A 9,782-nucleotide genomic window follows, 5' to 3' on the forward strand; every position below is an offset into this window, starting at 1 on the left:
AAAGTGAGCAGCACCCCTGAGTACATAGCAGAGGTTTCTGGGGATATAGTCTGTGCTTTCTTTCCCTCTCTGCTCAGCTCCTTGAGAGACAAATTCTTAACCCAAAGGAATGGGACCCTAATGTTGCAATTTTTGACAGGATGGCACACCAGAAGACAGAGTTTGGGTCTGGCACCTCCCTCTCCTTCTCTTTAATTCCTGTGATCTTTTTATTCCTTAATAGATTGGTTTCCACATTTACGAAAAGGAAAAGGCAGGAGAAGGGCATAGCTGGCCCTCTCTAAGATGGAGTGCCAAATCCACATGGCTTTGGAGCACAGTGGGCCAGGTGGGAACTGAGGCAAACTGAGGAGGCAGAAAATACTTCAAGAGTTTCAAATTAGAAATGCACAACCGCCCGCTGCCCCAAATGGCATGAAAGTGAAGAATGAGCAAACCACCTCCAAAGGGCTGAATTTGTCTTACAGGTGCCAGTTTATAAGGTTTGATTGTGTTTTATTTGAGTGCCAAAAGTTTCATGCTTGTATGTTTGTCTTTGGGTGTGAAGAGAACTAAGATAAACCAAATGAGTAAAATCTGAAAAATTTTACTGAGGACGGGAATAATTTGGGACACTTATTGGAAGTTGATAATAATAATAATGAAAATAATCATGTGGGTATAGAAGTAACTTTGCTCTCTTACTTCTCATCTCCTGTCCCGTCTTTTGCCTCCATTGGTTCTCCTAGTTGTCCTCTCATTTTTGTGGGCAAGGCCTACAACTTGTGTTCAGTGAGTCCCACATCCTGCAGAACCTTGGCAAAGGCCCAGAGACATGGCATGTGAATAACGCCATGGCTTTGTGCCAAGTGCAATTGAATTTGTCACTGAGGACCACGTGTTCTGAGGGTGCTCAGAGATGTTCGGTAATGAGCTAATGCTCTTGGCATGCAGGTGCGCTGGGATCGTGTGTCTCCAGATACAGGTGTTGCTGGCCTAGTTAGTGATTTTTCTTATTTGTTTAATGCGGGCCACCTCTCCAAATAATGCCTGGGGCCAGGTATCCTGCTGGAGGCCCGGATGTAGGCAGCAGAAAATGCCATGGCCCAGGGCACAGTGGTGTCTGACTTTTACTCACCTGTGCTGCTTTCTCCTTCCAGGTGTTCCCAGGACCATGTTAGAGACCAGGGTAAGACCTCAGCTTTCTATCATATTTTAAATCATGGAAACAGTAAATACATTGAGAATTCTGGCACCAGCTAAGCTTAAATTTTTAAACTGTGCCAAAAGAAGGCTTTAAATACCTTTCTGTTTTCTTTCGCTTTCACTTCATCTGTTTTTCTTTTGCCTAATTGAGATCTCAGATACAGGGGGGCGTGGAACATGGGTTTTTAACTGGTGGTTACTGGATACTGTATAGGTATCCATGAATCTCCTGATATGGTAATTAACATTCTTTGTACGTATGTATTTTCTGGCAAGATATCCGTTGCTTTTATTTGGTCTTCAAAGCATCTAGGATGTTTCCAGGAAGGTTAAATAAAATCATTAGAGAAAAATGAGAGTCATACTAATCTGGGTTGCATTTTCTGCCCTGCCCTTTCCATATTTTGTAAACTTGCGAAAGTTGGTTAGCCTCTCAAGGGCTCTATATTCTTATATAAATGTGAAATGTTCCAGACTCAACAGGATTATTAGGAGATTATTATTAGGAAATTATTAAAGCAAATGCAGATAATAAGCCTTACACAGTACCCAGCAAATCGTAGATATTTAAGAAGTGCTCATTCTAGTCAGGATACGGGCAGCTGGAGTCTTTCTTGTTCTTCAATTTTTTAGACACTGTCTGCTGTTTATAAAAACATAATAAACTGGCTGGGGGTGGTGGCTTACACCTGTAATCCCAGCACTTTGGGAGGCCGAGACGGGTGGATCACCTGAGGTCAGGTGTTTGAGACCTACCTAGCCAACATGGTGAAACCCTGTCTCTACTAAAAATACAAAAATTAGCTGGGCACGGTGGCAGGTGCCTGTAATCTCAGCTACTCAGGAGGCTGAGGCAGGAGAATCGCTTGAACCCAGGAGGTGGAGGTTGCAGTGAGCCAAGATTGTGCCACTGCACTCCAGCCTGGGCAACAGAGTGAGACTCCTCCGTCTCAAAAAAAAAAAAAAAGACATAATAATTCTTTTATTTGGAGTAATTTTAGATGTATATAAAAGTTGCTAAGAAAATGCATAGATTCTCTTTGTAGTCTTCACTTAGCTTCCCCTGACCTCTGTTCCTCTGTCTTTCCTTACTGTTCACAACAGTGACAGTGTTGAAAAATGCTGGTCACTGATGACTGCTGTCTTTAATTCATGAAAGTGGTAGCTGAGTCACCTGTACTTTCCACCTACAGAACCTTTTGGGTCCTGGCCTGTCTCGGACTTTTGTCTTCTCTTGACAGTGTGGGTTACTATGCAGCTCCCATGCCATAATAATGTGAGGCCATCAGAGTGTATCTTCCCAGCCACACCTCTGGGTCATTTCAGAATGCTGCGGTGCCCCAGGTGCCCATCCTTGTATCTTTCCTCAATTTTTACTCACTCTCTAAGCCATTTCACCCTATCCTTTAAAACCCTGCTGTACACTGATGCCTTGCAAATTTTTATTTCTAGCCCCACCCACACCCTAAGTTCTAGACTTGTGTGTCTAACTGCCTACTGACATCTCCAGTGAAATATCCAATAGGCTTTCTGAAATCAATGTGATCAAAACCTAACTCCTATGACCCTCTCAAACATGCTTCTCCCCAAATGTCACCCACCCCCCAGTATATGACACCACCATCCATCCCAAAACTTAAAATTCCTAAATGCCTTTTCTTTCTCTCACATATCACACCCAAATCCTCATAAATCCTATCATCCCTTCCTTTAGAACATACTTGAAATTCAACTACTCTTCATGACCTCCTCTGCTCTCACCCAAACGTGGCCACCATCATAATTCAGATGGACATCTCTAGTGGTTTTCAAACCATCTCCTTGCTCCCAGGCCTTTCCTGTCCCCCATAACCCCTTTAAGCAAGTCAGGTCATATCACTCCCTTGCTCAAAATTCTCCATCAGTTTTCCATCATACTTAAAATAAAGCCCAGCGTCTTCATGTGGCACACCTGCTCTGGCCCTTGGAACCTCTGCAACATCTTCTCCTTCTACTCTTCCTCTTGCTTTCTGCACTTGGAACACTCTAAGCACCTAGAATGTTTCCAGGAAGGTTAAATAAAATCATTTGAAAAAAATGAGAGTAATACAAAACTGGGTTGGACTTCATGCCGGTTCCTCATACACAATAAATACACTCCCTTCTCAGGGCCTATAAATGTGCAGTTCCTTCTGCCTGGAAAGCTTTTCTGAAGGATATTCCTGTGGCTTGCTCTCTCATTTCATTTAGGAGTCTTAAAGTACCATTTTCTCAGATAGATCGTCTTTGACCATACCAGCCCCCATTCCTTGCTGTCTCCTATCCACTTACCTTTACCAGACACTGTATTGTAACATTTTATTTGTGTATTTATAGTATGTTTATTCATTGGAAGAATGCTTCTCACTTGGGGTTCATTAATTCCATCCACCACCTTTAGGGGCCATTCAGCATATTGTAGACCTTTATGTTTGTGATAACTGAGCGATTGCTGCAGGTATCTAGTGAGTAGCGGCCAGGGATGCCTCTAAACACCCAACAATGCACAAAGCAGCCCCTACAACAAAGAACGATCCGGCTCAAGCTATCAACAGAGCCATGGTTGAGGAACCCTGTAATGGAATATGAGCTCTCATAGGGTGAGAACTTTTAATATGAACTCTCACAGGGTGAGCCTGCATTGGAATGTGAGCTCTCATAGGGTGAAGACTTGGTGCTTCTTGTCTACTCCAGCACCTAGGACAATAGTTGGCACCTAGCAGAGAGACTCAATAGATATTTGTTGAATCAATGAATGAATAAATGGCTATTCATTCTAAGGTTGACTGCCTTCCTGCTTCCAACCTGGAAGCTAGGCTCATGTGCCTTCTGTCCTTGAATTCCCTACAGCTAGAAAAGGATCTGAGAAGGGGTGGGAGGGGATGAGTTTAGAACACAGGGCTGATCTTCGTCAGAGTCCATATTGCCTTCTCAAAACTTTCTGATCTCCAACTCCCCACTTGGGACAAAGCATCATTAGCTAGTTTGCAGGCATGGTTAACAGAAAGAGGTGTTTAATTCTTCCCCATTTGTAGTCTAAAATCTTTCCATTCCATGCACAAACCCACTCTGATCACAAAGGGTAGGACTTTTGAAACTCAAAAGCTAAGTATTGATTCAGGTTTTTATCTCTGTCATGCATTCTCTTCCTTGGAGCAATAAATGCCAGACCATCTTGGCTTCTCTGTGTTTTTCAGAAAAGGAGTCAGGAGTCAGGAAAAGACCCTAAAATTATGCAAAATATCGAGGAATTCTTTAACCACTCTGACTTTAGCCATTCTTCATGACCTCAGGATCAGGCAAAAATTTGCAATGTTCTAGAAATAGTATGCTATCATCTTAGAATGTTTTAGTTTTGCAGAACTCTATGTTTGTTTTTATGTATATATGTCAATGTTAAAAGAATTATTTTAAAGAATTGGCTCTTGTGATTCTGGGGATCTGGCAATTCCAAAATGTGCTGAGCACAATACATAATTACAAAGATGTGGAACTAACCTATGTGCCCATCAACTAAAGGGTGGATAAAGAAAATGTGGCACATATATACCATGGAATACTAGTCAGCCATCAAAAGGAATGAAATAATGTCTTTTGCAGCAACTTGGATGAAGCCGGAGGCCATTATTCTAAGTGAAGTAACACAGGAGTGGAAAACAAAAAACTGAATTTTCTCAATTATAAGTGAGAGTTAAGCTATTAATATGAGTATGCAAAGGCATACAGAGTCATAAATGGACTTTAGAAACTCAGGAGGTGGAGGGTAGGAGGGAGACTTGGGACACTAAACTACACATTGGGTGCAATGTGCACTACTCAGGTGACAGTTGCACTCAAATCTCAGAATTTACCACTATATAATTTATCGATCTTACATAAAACCACTTGTACCCTAAAAACTATTGAAATAAAAAAGAAATCTACTGCGCAAGCTGGCAGGCTGGAAACTCAAGCAAGAATTAAAGCTAGAGTCTTGAGGCAGAACTTCATTTTTGGAAAACCTCAGTTTTTGCTCTTTAGGCCACCAACCGATTGGGTGATGCTGACCCACATTACGGAAGGTCATCTCCATTATTTAGAGTCAGCTAGTTGGAGTTGTTAACCACATCTACACAATACCTTCACGGGAACATCCAGATTACTGTTTGGTTAAATACTTACATCCTATAGCCTAGCTACATTGGCACATAAAACTAACCACGGCATTTGGAAACTGGGAGATTCAGAGTCTGAACTGTGCTCACTGCCTATCTCTTTGTTAGAGGCTAGTAGCATCACCTTTCAATAGAAGGGCCAGCAAAATATGTGTGCCTAGAGGTTCTTTTGCTATATATACAATAGAGCTGCTGAGTAACCTAAGTTAGCGGAAGGACCTAAGCCAGTCCACGGATGCCTGAGGGGAGGAATGAAGCAGGTCCCAGCACAACTTGGGAGTTTGGAGTTTTTGTAACCCAGAAAGCACCTTGCCGTTTGCCTCCCATAAAGGAATGACTAGGCCCAAGTCTGCACAAACCAATTTCAGCCTGACCCTGATTAAAATTTCCTTCTAGCAAATCTGAGAAACAGCTGTTTCTCCACACGATGCCCCCAGCACACCCCAGCCACCCTGTCATCCCTGGAGGCTATTCCTCAGAAGCCAGCTGTTGTGAGTGAGAAGATGAAAGGTGTCAGTCCCATTTGTAGTGCTTGTAACTTAGGGGAGGCAACAAGATTCTTCCTTTGTTTTATCCTTTCAAGTTTAACAGTTAGTCATCATGACTGGGGGAAAGAGTTATCATTTCCAGTTTCTGCTGGATGCAGTGAAGCAATTCATCAATCTCCTTAGAAAAAAATATATGCTCCAACCAGGGTTGGTTTTCTTTGTTCCACATTGTTTTTTGTTGTAGCAAGAAAGCACAGTCACTTAACAGGTTAAGTTCTGGAAGGGCAGGAGTTTCGGTTTCATTGAGTCTCCAATTTAAAGATGGTGGAGTTGAATAAAAAGAAGAAAATATTTCTGTTGTTTTAGTTACAGAAGAAAAGGTGGCTTGGATTTGTAAATGAGAGTTCTAGAGGCTTTCATTACCTTTGTTTCAGATCAACCTCTCTCATTCAGAGCATCTTCTTTTCCTTTTCTTCTGGGGGTATGTGGGGAGGCATTCTTGCTCTGTTGCCCAGGCTGGAGTGAACTAGCACGATCATAAGTCACTGCAACCTTGAGCTCCTGAGCTCAAGAGATCCTCCTGCTTCAGTTTCCCAAGTAGCTGGGACCACAAGTACACCACCATGCCTGTTATATTATTATTATTATTATTATTATTATTATTATTATTATTGTAGAGATGAGATCTTGCCATGTTGTCCAGGCTGGTCTAAAACTCCTGGACTTTAGTGATCCTCGTTCCTCAGCCTGCTGAGTAAGGATGTCTTTGTTTAGTTCATCCAGGTGTGTTCGATATAAGGAGAAGCCTCCAAACATTGTATTTTATGCTATGATTTATATCAATCTAAATTCTAAATGCATTTTCTTCCTTAATAGTGATTAATACGTGTGGATTGATGTACCATTTATTAGCCACCAATTATTTCATTTTGAGAAAATGAGAGCTAGGAAATTTGACTGTCTTGGCCAGCTTTACCAACCAGTAGAAGGTGGAGACGGATTCAAACCCCACAGTACAGCAATCCACATGGCTTCCAAAGTCCAAACTTAAGCACAATCTTGGGAAGACGTTCTCAGGAATGCATTGTTTATAAAAAGGCAGAAATTTTAAGAACTAAAGATTCAAATATATTTAAAATGATAGCAAACATATATGTGTGTGTATATATATGTAGAGAGAGAGAGAGACAGAGAGAAGCAAACTTGTGAACTGATTAATTTATACTAGAGTATAAATGATTTGGTGTACTTTTGCTCCCAGAGAAAAGTTTCTTTAAACACATTTGTTTAAATATGACTGGAAGGGCAGAATTTAGCCTCAGGGGATGCATGGCAAATGCTATAATTTATATATAACATGTACTTGACAATATAATACAGTGGCAGGTTCTTGAGAAGGACAATTTGTCTCACACAAAAGGTACTACTTTTCCCATATTAAAGTCTTCAAATCACATAAAGGTTATATTTTAATATACACATTCGACAGCAAATTCTTTCAAGTTTTTATATCATGACAAATTTGGGAATACTATATTGATTCATTTATTTAATAAGCACATTTTGAGACTTATTATTGAATCAGACAATATCCTAGAAACTGAGAGAATGAAAAATCACTAAACCAAGCATTGCTTCCAAACGAATATAGCATGGAAGAGCCTAGGGAAATTTCAGAGTTATTGGAATCCAGAGATGGGACACACTTCTTTGGGCTCCCGTCTGAGACTGTCATAGGGAAGAGAACACCTGAGCTTGGCTTGAAATATGAAGTCTACTATGTGGAGGGAGGGAGAGAAGGGCACTCTAGGAATGGCCTGTGGGGAGGGACATTGATTAGAAAATTTCATGCTGCAGGAGACTGCCAAAATAATATATTGCATATTCAGCAATCTTACTGAGCACCTACTTTATACCTTGCATAGTGTTAGGCTCTAGGAATACAAAGGTCCTTCAAAGCCTCTAGGAATATAGAGACCCTACCGCATGGAGACAGAATCAAGGAATGCTGGGACTTTGAGAGATCTCAGCAATGATTGGGTCCAATACTTTGCCAAGTCCTAGAAGTTATAAGGAAATGCTTCCCAGGCCACTAATGAGACAAGAACACACTGGACATGAGAGTGTATCAGTCAGCTTAGGCCGAGTTATACTGCAGTAACAAATGGCACCAAATCTTAATGTCCTGCAAAATTAAAGATGCATTTTTCATTCATGTGACATGACCATCATAAAGCAGCTCTGATTTTGTTTCCTATCTTCTTCATTCTAATTCTACTGAAAAAGAAGCTCTTTTCTGGGACATACTGGTCCCCCTTCAGAAGGAAAATAGAAGAGTGGTGGACCATGGCTTTCAAAGCTTCTGTTTAACAACAGCACCCATCACTTCTAGCTACATTCACTGGTCAAGAGTGAGTCACGTGGCCAAGCCTCATGTCAGTGCAACAAAGAAACACCTTCTTTCTCCATGACCAAAAAATATCTTGAGCAGTGATGCAACTTTCATCATGGAGTTTAGGAATTCCCTATTCCATCTTCATCTCATACAGCTACATGATGAACTGTTTTATATATTGGATTCATGTGCAACATTTTCTTGAAGCATAGGTGGCAAAGAATGCTAGACATCCACTAAAATCTGTTCTTCCCTTCCACAGTGTAGTCATGTCACACCTTGCACCTGGGTGTGGCTGTGTGTCCAGTTCTCACCAACTGAATGTAAGTAAAAATGATTTGTATAGATCTTGGGCCATGATTTTTAAGAAGCAGGTGTTTATTTCCTCTACCATACCTCTTCTGTGAAAGCAGCAAGAGGTAGACAATGGCAAGGCCATGGGAGCCAACATAATCTCAAGAGAATAGGTCTTGGAATCACAGTGTGGAGGAAAGCTCCAGCTGTCACACCCTGGATTGTTCTGTGACAGAAAGTGAAACTTCTGTTCGTTTGTTTATTTTTTAAGCCATATGCATTTTAAAGTGTATTTATTATAGCTGTTTACACTCTTGATGTGCATATGAAAATAAATTTGGTCATCTAATCTCCTCCTTGTTTGGAGAAGTTAAGGAGATGATCAGGGAGGGGTACAAGTTGTCCACATTTTTACAGAGGAGAATGCCCACCCCAGCCTCTGGATTCACAGGCCAAGACTTCTTCTACTATATCTGGTTGATACCCCAAGAGCTGAACAATATGACAAAAATTCAGGATCTAAATTGTTGATTCATACCCTGAATCTGGACCAAAGATGTATCCCCTGTTTCCTGCACAGTGTTTTAAAAGAGTATGTATTAATTGTGCATGTAAATATGTTAGGTTATTTCACAAGAATAGTTAGGTTCCAGCTTCTTTTGAAAAAACAGCAGGTAACACTGAGTCCATATTCCCATGAGGGGACGATTAGCTCTAGCTCCTCCTTATTTAGATGAGACCTATGCTGTTCAATTCGCCAGGATCTTCTCTTCACCCTGGTGGTTTTCTGCCATCGAGGCATAGAATTAGCTGCCATTTAGTGTAATTCTTTCATGAGCCAATAGTAAAGAGAAATATAAATTTTTCTTTTTCCTTTGTCCTTATAATATACAGAATAACGAACCAACAAGAGCGAAGAACAAGTCAAAGAAATGGCAAAGAAGATATTTCTTTGGGAAAGTGAATAATCGTCCCTCAGCCATCCCACTTCTCTTATTTATGTCACCTGTCTAAGACTCCAAGAGTATTTGTATTTTGGACTCCTGGACTAAGGATTCATGTGAATAAATGACTAACAAATGGGTGGAGGCCCCCATAAAAGCACTTTTCTTTTCCGAAGACTTCTATCCTGAGTTAGAGGTGCCTTATTCAGACTCTTGCCTGTGTGAGTGTGGTATGATCCATTCCTTCAGGTCAGCCTCTCGGATGGGTGCCTACTGTGGCCATGGCGCCATGCCAGAGGACTGG

At 41.1% G+C, this 9,782-nt stretch overlaps 1 long non-coding RNA gene across 2 annotated transcripts; it reads left to right on the forward strand.

Annotated features, from left to right (window-relative positions):
- The first annotated feature begins 241 nt into the window (after window positions 1-241).
- LOC131382557 (uncharacterized) lies at window positions 242-9,538 on the forward strand. Of its 2 annotated transcripts, none has more exons than XR_009212117.1 (4): window positions 242-482; window positions 1,140-1,168; window positions 8,503-8,563; window positions 9,429-9,538. It is a non-coding gene; the product is annotated as an uncharacterized LOC131382557 (long non-coding RNA). The 2 variants fall into 2 exon arrangements; XR_009212118.1 differs by having other exon boundaries at window positions 242-467.
- The last annotated feature ends 244 nt before the right edge of the window (window positions 9,539-9,782 follow it).

This window comes from Hylobates moloch, unplaced genomic scaffold (assembly GCF_009828535.3).
Source record: "Hylobates moloch isolate HMO894 unplaced genomic scaffold, HMol_V3 SCAFFOLD_51, whole genome shotgun sequence".
In the NCBI taxonomy this organism is placed as follows: Eukaryota; Metazoa; Chordata; class Mammalia; order Primates; family Hylobatidae; genus Hylobates; species Hylobates moloch.